Raw genomic sequence first — 10,000 nt, 5'->3', positions numbered from 1 at the left:
CAAAACATGAGCAGACCCACAAAACATGAGCAGACCCACAAAACATGAGCAGACCCTCAACCCACGAGCAGACCCACAACCCACGAGCAGACCCTCAACCCACGAGGAAACCCACAACACATGAGCAGACCCACAACACGTGAGCAGACCCACAACCCACGAGCAGACCCACAAAACATGAGCAGACCCTCAACCCACAAGGAAACCCACAACCACACCCACAAATCATGAGCAGACCCGCAACCGACGAGCAGACCGACGACCCAAGAGCAGACCCTCAACCCACAAGGAAACCCACAACCACACCCACAAAACATGAGCAAACCCTCAACCCACGAGGAAACCAACAACCACACCCACAAAACATGAGCAGACCCTCAACCCACAAGGAAACCCACAACCACACCCACAAATCATGAGCAGACCCTCAACCCACGAGCAGACCCACAACCCAAGAGCAGACCCTCAACCCACAAGGAAACCAACAACCACACCCACAAAACATGAGCAGACCCTCAACCCATGAGCAGACCCACAACCCACGAGCAGACCCACAAAACAAGAACAGACCCACAACCCACGAGCAGACCCTCAGCCCACGAGGATACCCACAACCACACCCACAACACATGAGCAGACCCTCAACCCACGAGCAGACCCACAACCCACGAGCAGACCCACAAAACAAGAGCAGACCCACAACCCACAAGCAGACCCTCAACCCATGAGGAAACCCACAACCACACCCACAACACATGAGCAGACCCTCAACCCAGGAGGAAACCCACAACCCACAAGCAGATCCACAACCCACGAGCAGACCCACAAAACATGAGCAGACCTTCAACCCACGAGCAGACCCTCAACCACACCCACAACACATGAGCAGACCCACAACCCACGAGGAGACCCACAACCCACGAGCAGATCCACAACCCATGAGCAGACCCACAACCCAAAAGCAGATCCACAACCCACGAGCAGACCCTCAACCCACAAGCAGACCCACAAAACATGAGCAGACCCTCAACCCACGAGCAGACCCACAACCCACGAGCAGACCCACAAAACATGAGCAGACCCTCAACCCACGAGCAGACCCACAACCCACGAGCAGACCTTCAACCCACGAGCAGACCCTCAACCACACCCACAACACATGAGCAGACCCACAACCCACGAGCAGATCCACAACCCATGAGCAGAAACACAACCCAGAGCAGAGTTCCTGTTACCTCCAGAAAGCAGTGCATCATGGGATGCACTTCAATGAATGCGTGCATCCCAACAGTAGTAACAGAATATACGGTAGAAGAAACGCATGGATTGATTTTAGCCCATTGATCGATATAAAACCTAGGGCTGTCACTTTAACGCGTTAATTAGATTAATTAATTACGCTGCACATTAACGTTCTATAAAAATTAACGCAATTAATCACAAGTGGCAAGTCAATGCGCAAGCATTTTAAACTTGTCCCATTGAGGGACCCGTAGGCTGCAGTGATGTCACTTCCTACCTGCCCCACTAGTCAGAAGCAGAGTGACTGACAACAGAGATGGACGCGACACAGGAGAGCGAGGGAAGACCACTGGACCTTTGGGAGGAACGTTTATTTCTAAAGAGAACAAAGACGGACTATCAACAAAAACACAGTGATTCTGCCCCGTAGACCCTCCGTCAGTCTGCCCCAGGGCAGATGTGGCTACACACGTAGTTACCACCACCAGCTATGAAGGAGGAGTGGATGAATAATGGATCCGATGGGAAGAGTCTTTGAGGGTCCAGAAAAGCGTTATAGAAATCTAATCCATTATTATTATTATTATTATTTGTACCTTTTGTAAAGAGAATCTTCGTATCACTGAAGCAGCTCCAGACTAACGTATCATTTAAATGTAAAACATGTGAAGGACACAGAGTTGAACGTTATCTCACCCTGTAAAAGGAAAAGCCTGCTGACATCTTACGATTTAGTTTCCTGATTTAGAGACGTGTTCTACTATTGTAAATTGTAGAATTGTAATTTTATATACTGGTTTGATCCCCGAAGGGAAATTAAGAACGCACACTCTAGCTACTGATTACAAATGCATGCATACATATACGTATATTAGTGAGTACAGGCCCCTGTATCACACACACACACAGGGGGGCCTGTAGGCATGCAGGGGGGGTAGAGTGGCAGGCAGCTCCTTCTTGGTGCGCCTCAAATGAGCAATTTGTAAAGGGGACGGCACCTTGCTCAAGGGTGCCTCGGCAGTGCTCCGGAGATGAGCTGACACCTCCCACTGTCAGCTCACCTCCGGGTATTTTGGGGGGGGGGGAGCGGGAATTGAACCGCCGATCTTAAATCATAGGACGACCCGCTCTACCGCCCGCTTTACCACTGAGCCACTGCCGCCCCATATTCATTGAATATGAACTATGAATTGCTCTATTGAGTCAGCTTTAGTATTCATTCTGATTGAGAGTCGGCCTATGTCAAAGTCAAAGTCAGCTTTATTGTCAAATGTACCATATATGTATGACATACAGCACAGATGAAATTGCAGTCCTCTCTGACCCACGGTAGACAGTACAACAGTCAGTACATCAGGCAGAACAACAGTCAGTACAACACAGGCAGAACAACAGTCAGTACAACCCAGGCAGAACAACAGGCAGTACAACCCAGGCAGAACAACAGGCAGTACACAGGTAGTACAACACGGGACAACACAGGCAGTATGTGCCTATTTGAGACTCAGCCTTATTTTATTTAACTGTATTCATATTCACACGTTTCAGAAATACACCTGGCCTCATTGGTTTTCTGATTGGCCTTTTTTCTTTTGAATTTCATTGATAAAACACACTTAACCAATAAAAATGTGGATTTCAATCTTCTCTTCTTGGTGTATTCTATTGATTAGTCATGAACTACAATTTTGTAATGTCCTAGAATTCACATTCTTTATTTGGGGCCTTTAGCAGGTATCAGATTAAAATGCGATTAGATTAAGTAATTACAAATCCTGTAATTAGATTAATTTTTTTAATTGTCTGACAGCACTAAAAAAAACTAAACAAACAGTTCATTTAATGATTTTATTAGTAAATACATTATTTTGTCTTCAGCCATACCCCCCAAGGGAAACAATCCTGTCAAATGCTGGGATTCTGCTGGTTTTCTCTTCTTCTCTGGTCCAGCCCGTTCTGTTCTGGGCTGGACCAGAACGGACCCGGCTGCTCTGGACCGGGTCTGGATGAGGTGTGTGTCGGTTGTGTTGGTTGTTTCAGTTCTGTCGGTTGTTTTGGTTGTGTCGGTTGTATCGATCTGCTGTGAGACGCCCAGGGGCCACTTTGGGGAGAACCTCGTTAGGCTGAGTTAAATTGTTGCCTGAGGCGAGCTATTAGCACACACACACACACACCACGCACACACACACACACACACACACACGCACACACGCACACACACACACACCACGCACACACACACACACACCACGCACACACACACACACACACACCACGCACACACACACACACACACACCACGCACACACACACACACACGCACACACACACACACACACACACACCACGCACACACACGCACACACACACACAATACTGTTCATTCGGGTCCGTTGTCTGGATCATAGTCCAAAGTCCCACCAGCAGAAAGAAATGAACCGGACCGGCACAGGGACCGGACCGGCACAGGGACCGGACCGCTGGCAGAGAACCCTCACGAGTCTCTGGGGCCCCAAACCGTTTTCCATGCAAGACCCCCATCCTGGAAGGAACAGACCCACCGACCCGTCTCTCCAGAACACTGTCAGACCATCTCAGGAGAACTTCAGAACTTTCATGACAAACTCATGAAGAACAGCCACCACACCAGGAACCACCACACTAGAACCCACCACACCAGGAACCACCACACCAGGACCCACCACACCAGGAACCACCACACCAGGACCCACCACACCAGAATCCACCACACCAGAACCCACCACACCAGAGCCCACCACACTAGAACCCACCACACTAGAACCCACCACACCAGGAACCACCACACCAGGACCCACCACACCAGGACCCACCACACCAGGACCCACCACACCAGAATCCACCACACCAGAACCCACCACACTAGAACCCACCACACCAGAACCCACCACACTAGAACCCACCACACTAGAACCCACCACACTAGAACCCACCACACTAGAACCCACCACACCAGAACCCACCACACCAGAACCCACCACACTAGAACCCACCACACTAGAACCCACCACACTAGAACCCACCACACTAGAACCCACCACACTAGAACCCACCACACTAGAACCCACCACACTAGAACCCTGCACTGGAGTCACATAACTGAAGCATTTCTCCATCTCTCCGTGGAAACCCTCATCTGTTCCTCTACCAACGCCCCCACCCTTCCCCCTGACACACACACATACACACACACACACACACACACACACACACACATACACACACACACACACACACACACACATACACACACACACACACACACACATACACACACACACACACACACACACACACACACACACTGTCATCTACGGTTAGGCTCAGGAGCAGTTGATCCTTTTGTCACTTGAGGGAGATGCCAGGACCATAACTGGTGTGTGTGTGTGTGCGTGTGTGTGTGTGGTGTGTGTGTGTGTGTGTGTGTGGTGTGTGTGTGTGTGCGTGTGTGTGTGTGGTGTGTGTGTGTGTGTGGTGTGTGTGTGTGTGAACAGATGCAGACCCCTCACACTGTCATGCAGTCAGTTCTTAAAGAAAGGTCAAAGGTCATGGGGGTCCTGTGGGTCACCCAGGGTGTGTGTGTGTGTGTGTGTGTACAGTGGCCATGAGAGGCAGAGGTGTGGGGGCAGATGGGCAGACTGTGTTTAGGTTTTACCCTGTGGATTTTTTCCCACGCTTGCATGTCCTGCCCATCTGAGGACGCAGTGTGTGTGTGTGTGTGTGTGTGTGTGTGTGTGTGTGTGTGTGTGTGCTTGTGTGTATGTGTGTGTGTGTATGTGTGTGTGTGTGTGTGTGTGAGTGAGTGTGTGTGTGTGTGCGCTTGTGTGTATGTGTGTGTGTGTGTATGTGTGTGTGTGTGTGTGTGTGTGTGCTTGTGTGTATGTGTGTGTGTGTGTGTGTGTGTGTGTATGTGTGTGTGTGTGTGTGTGTGTGTGTGTGTATGTGTGTGTATGTGTGTGTGTGTCAAACATGGGAGTCATACTGTAAAGCTGCTTTTCCAAAGGCAGTTTGCAGTAATGAATGCATTGGAGCGTGTGTGTGTGTGTGTGTGTGTGTGTGTGTGTGTGTGTGTGTGTGTGTGTGTGTGTGTGTGTGTGTGTGTGTGTGTGTGTGTGTGTGTGTGTGTGTGTGTGTGTGTGTGTGTGTGTGTGTGTGTGAATCGATGCGCTGGATGACAGCCAGTGGCCCCCTTCTGTTCTCTCTCCATGGCGTCCAATCACAGCGCAGCACAACATTGTAGGAGCAAACCGCAGCTGATCCCAGACCTGCTATCTGCGCAATTACCCAGAGTGCTTTGGGCCACATGGCGAGCTGGACAAGCTCATGCCCCCTGACATATAGCCTGACTTTGTGGAGGAGGGGGGGTTAGCAACAGCGTGACCGTCCACATCCCTGATTGGACAAAGTATGGAGGGTGGGAGGGGCTCTGGAGTCCATCACACTGAGGACAGCTCCTCCACTCCTCCTGGGTGGTGTAGTGGTGGTGTAGTGGTTGGTGTCGTGGTGGTGTAGTGATGGTGTAGTGGGTGTAGTAGTGATGGTGTAGTGGGTGGTGTAGTGATGGTGTAATGGGTGGTGTAGTGATAGTGTAGTGGGTGGTGTAGTGGGTGTTGTAGTGGGTGGTGTAGTGGGTGGTGTAGTGATGGTGTAGTGGGTGGTGTAGTGATGGTGTAGTGGGTGGTGTAGTGATGGTGTAGTGGGTGGTGTAGTGATGGTGTAGTGGGTGGTGTAGTGATGGTGTAGTGGGTGGTGTAGTGGGTGGTGTAGTGGGTGGTGTAGTGGTGGTGTAGTGGGTGGTGTAGTGATGGTGTAGTGGGTGGTGTAGTGATGGTGTAGTGATGGTGTAGTGGGTGGTGCAGTGGGTGGTGTAGTGATGGTGTAGTGGGTGGTGTAGTGATGGTGTAGTGGGTGGTGTAGTGATGGTGTAGTGGGTGGTGTAGTGATAGTGTAGTGGGTGGTGTAGTGGGTGGTGTAGTGGTGGTGTAGTGGGTGGTGTAGTGATGGTGTAGTGGGTGGTGCAGTGGGTGGTGTAGTGATGGTGTAGTGGGTGGTGTAGTGGTGGTGTAGTGGGTGGTGTAGTGGGTGGTGTAGTGGGTGGTGTAGTGATGGTGTAGTGGGTGGTGTAGTGATGGTGTAGTGGGTGGTGCAGTGGGTGGTGTAGTGATGGTGTAGTGGGTGGTGCAGTGGGTGGTGTAGTGGGTGGTGTAGTGATGGTGTAGTGGGTGGTGTAGTGATGTGTAGTGGGTGGTGTAGTGATAGTGTAGTGGGTGGTGTAGTGGGTGGTGTAGTGGGTGGTGTAGTGGGTGGTGTAGTGGGTGGTGTAGTGATGGTGTAGTGGCAGGTGTAGTGATGGTGTAGTGGGTGGTGTAGTGGGTGGTGTAGTGATGGTGTAGTGGGTGGTGTAGTGGGTGGTGCAGTGGGTGGTGCAGTGGGTGGTGTAGTGGTGGTGTAGTGGGTGGTGCAGTGGGTGGTGTAGTGATGGTGTAGTGGGTGGTACAGTGGGTGGTGCAGTGGGTGGTGCAGTGGGTGGTGTAGTGGGTGGTGTAGTGGGTGGTGTAGTGGGTGGTGTAGTGGGTGGTGTAGTGGCAGGTGTAGTGGGTGGTGTAGTGATGGTGTAGTGGGTGGTGTAGTGATGGTGTAGTGGGTGGTGTAGTGGGTGGTGTAGTGGGTGGTGTAGTGATGGTGTAGTGGGTGGTGTAGTGGGTGGTGCAGTGGGTGGTGCAGTGGGTGGTGTAGTGGTGGTGTAGTGGGTGGTGCAGTGGGTGGTGTAGTGATGGTGTAGTGGGTGGTACAGTGGGTGGTGCAGTGGGTGGTGCAGTGGGTGGTGTAGTGGGTGGTGTAGTGATGGTGTAGTGGGTGGTGTAGTGGGTGGTGCAGTGGGTGGTGCAGTGGGTGGTGCAGTGGGTGGTGCAGTGGGTGGTGTAGTGGGTGGTACAGTGGGTGGTGCAGTGGGTGGTGCAGTGGGTGGAGCGCCCCCTGCTGGTGTGATATTCACGCTGCTCTCAGGCAGGGTAAACAAGTTCTTCAGTGAAATCAGCCGACAGGATGACCCTACCTGTAGAAAAACGAGGCCTGATTGGCCAAAACAAGCTCTGACTTCCAGCCAATGAATGAGTTTAAAGAAGCTTCACGCCTTCCAGCCAGGGTCTGGTGAGGACAGCAGGGAGGAAAGGGTTAATGCCTACGACTACTATTAAACAGCCTTCACAAGGGACTGTGTGGTGAGCAGCACTGATGGTGAAGATGATGATGATGGTGATGATGAAGATGATGATGATGGTCATGGTGGTGATGATGATGATGATGATAGTGATGATGATGATGATGGTAGTGATGATGATGATAGTGATGATGATGATGATGATGATGGTGGTGATGATGATGGTGGTGATGATGATGATATGGTGATGATGATGATGACGATGATATGGTGATGATGATGATGATGATGATATGGTGATGATGATGATGATGATGATATGGTGATGATGATGATATGGTGATGATATGGTAATGATGATGATGATGGTGATGATAGTGATGATGATGATGATGATGGTAGTGATGATAGTGATGATGATGATGATGATGATGGTAGTGATGATGATGATGATGATAGTGATGATGATGATGATGATGATGGTAGTGATGATGATGATAGTGATGATGATGATGATGATAGTGATGATGATGATGATGATGATAGTGATGATGATGATAGTGATGATGATGATGATAGTGATGATGATGATGATGATGATAGTGATGATGATGATGATGATGATAGTGATGATGATGATAGTGATGATGATGATGATAGTGATGATGATGATATGGTGATGATGATGATGATGATAGTGATGATGATAATGATTATATGGTGATAATGATAGTGATGGTGGTGATGATGATGGTGATGATGATGATAGTGATGATGATGGTGATGATGATGATAGTGATGATGATAGTGATGATGATGGTGATGATGATGGTTGGGATGGTGGTGGTGATGATGATGGTGGTGATGATAATGATGATGATGGTGATGATGATGGTGGTGATGATGGTGGTGATGATGGTGGTGGTGATGATGGTGGTGGTGATGATGATGATGATGGTGATGATGATGGTGATGATAGTGATGATGATAATGATGGTGATGATGATGGTGGTGGTGATAGTGATGATGATGGTGGTCATGATGGTGGGACTCAGTTGTACTCATGCTGTTTGCTGCTGTCAGTCATACAGACGAGCGAAACAAACGCGCCCCTGGAGGACGGATCAGAGTGTTTCTGGTCTTTGAGGACAGGAAGTCCAGAAACACTTTTCTGAGTTGCGCCGTGGACTCGGGACAGACAGGAAGCGTGGCTGCGAGCCGTTTGAACGCTAACGGGAGTCTGATGGAACACACGACAGGAGGCGCCGGGACTGCTAGTCCCCGCTGTGTGCTCATCCATCAGCATCACGCCACCAACACTCGTGTCTCCATCAGCGGCTCGTCTGAGCCGCTGATGGAGACAGAAGATGAAACAGGAAGCGTTGGAGGAACAAACAGCTGATGGGATGGAGAACACTGACAGCACAGCGCTTCACATCACAGCGGCGCTGCAGCGCAAAGATTTAAGGGGGGCTGATCTTCATTCTCCCTGAAGATATCTAGTTAGCTGGCAAGAAGCTAAGCGTCCCCCCACACACACACACCGGCCCCCCGGGACCGCAGCAGCAGCTCTGTTTGTGTTTCTGAAGCAGCGAAAGTTGAGCTGAAAGTGATTCCAACTGTTCCATAAGCGCTGCTGCTAACCGCTAACACCCCCCCCCAGCTGAATGAATCAAACATCACCTCCAATCTGTCCCACTTACAGCAGGAGCTGAGCACAGCGGCCCCTAGTGGCGACAAGCTGCTATTACACGTCCATCCAGAGGTGAGAGAAGACCCCCCAGGAGACCCCCCACCTCATTAAAAATCATTTATCAGAACCCGTCAAGGCTGTGTGTGTGTGTGTGTGTGTGTGTGTGTGTGTGTGTGTGTGTGTGTGTGTGTGTGTGTGTGTGTGTGTGTGTGTGTGTGTGTGTGTGTGTGTGTGTGTCTGATCCTCCTGAGCTGACGAATCGCCAGCGCTGCAGTCCCACCGTTACGTAACGTCCTCAGTACAACTCGCACCGCCATTGGCCAGAACACCGCCGGCGCTCAGTGAGGAGTGGGTCAGCTCAGGTTAGACCCCCCCCTCAAATTAGACCCCCCCTAAGGTTAGACCCCCCCCCTAAGGTTAGGACCCCCCCCTAAGGTTAGACCCCCCCCCCTCAGCTTAGACCCCCCCTAAGGTTAGACCCCCCCCCTCAGGTTAGACCCCCCCCCTCAGGTTAGACCCCCCCTAAGGTTAGACCCCCCCCCCTCAGGTTAGACCCCCCCCCTCAGGTTAGACCCCCCCTAAGGTTAGACCCCCCCCCTCAGGTTAGACCCTCCCCCCTCAGCTTAGACCCCCCCTAAGGTTCGACCCCCCCCCTCAGGTTAGACCCTCCAAACCCCCCAAGACAGACAGCAGGAAACGATTCACAGCAGCTGAGGCACGAGGCACCGGCGCACGAGGCACCGGCGCACGAGGCACCGGCGCACGAGGCACCGCGTTACACTGAGTTACAGCCACACTCTGATGACATCACTTCCTTTCAAGATGTGACATCACATCATCACTGTGACAACCAGACAGTGCAGCGA

At 51.0% G+C, this 10,000-nt stretch overlaps 1 protein-coding gene across 1 annotated transcript in view; it reads left to right on the top strand.

The window, feature by feature from the left end:
- Nucleotides 1–10,000, top strand: part of rorb (RAR-related orphan receptor B) — a 22,195-nt gene that overhangs the window by 4,827 nt on the left and 7,368 nt on the right. The gene's annotated exons all lie outside the window — the stretch shown is intronic.

This window comes from Antennarius striatus, chromosome 3 (genome assembly GCF_040054535.1).
Source record: "Antennarius striatus isolate MH-2024 chromosome 3, ASM4005453v1, whole genome shotgun sequence".
NCBI classification, from domain to species: domain Eukaryota; kingdom Metazoa; phylum Chordata; class Actinopteri; order Lophiiformes; family Antennariidae; genus Antennarius; species Antennarius striatus.
The sequence above is the reverse complement of the archived record's forward strand: the minus strand, read 5'-3'. Positions and strand labels throughout refer to the sequence as shown.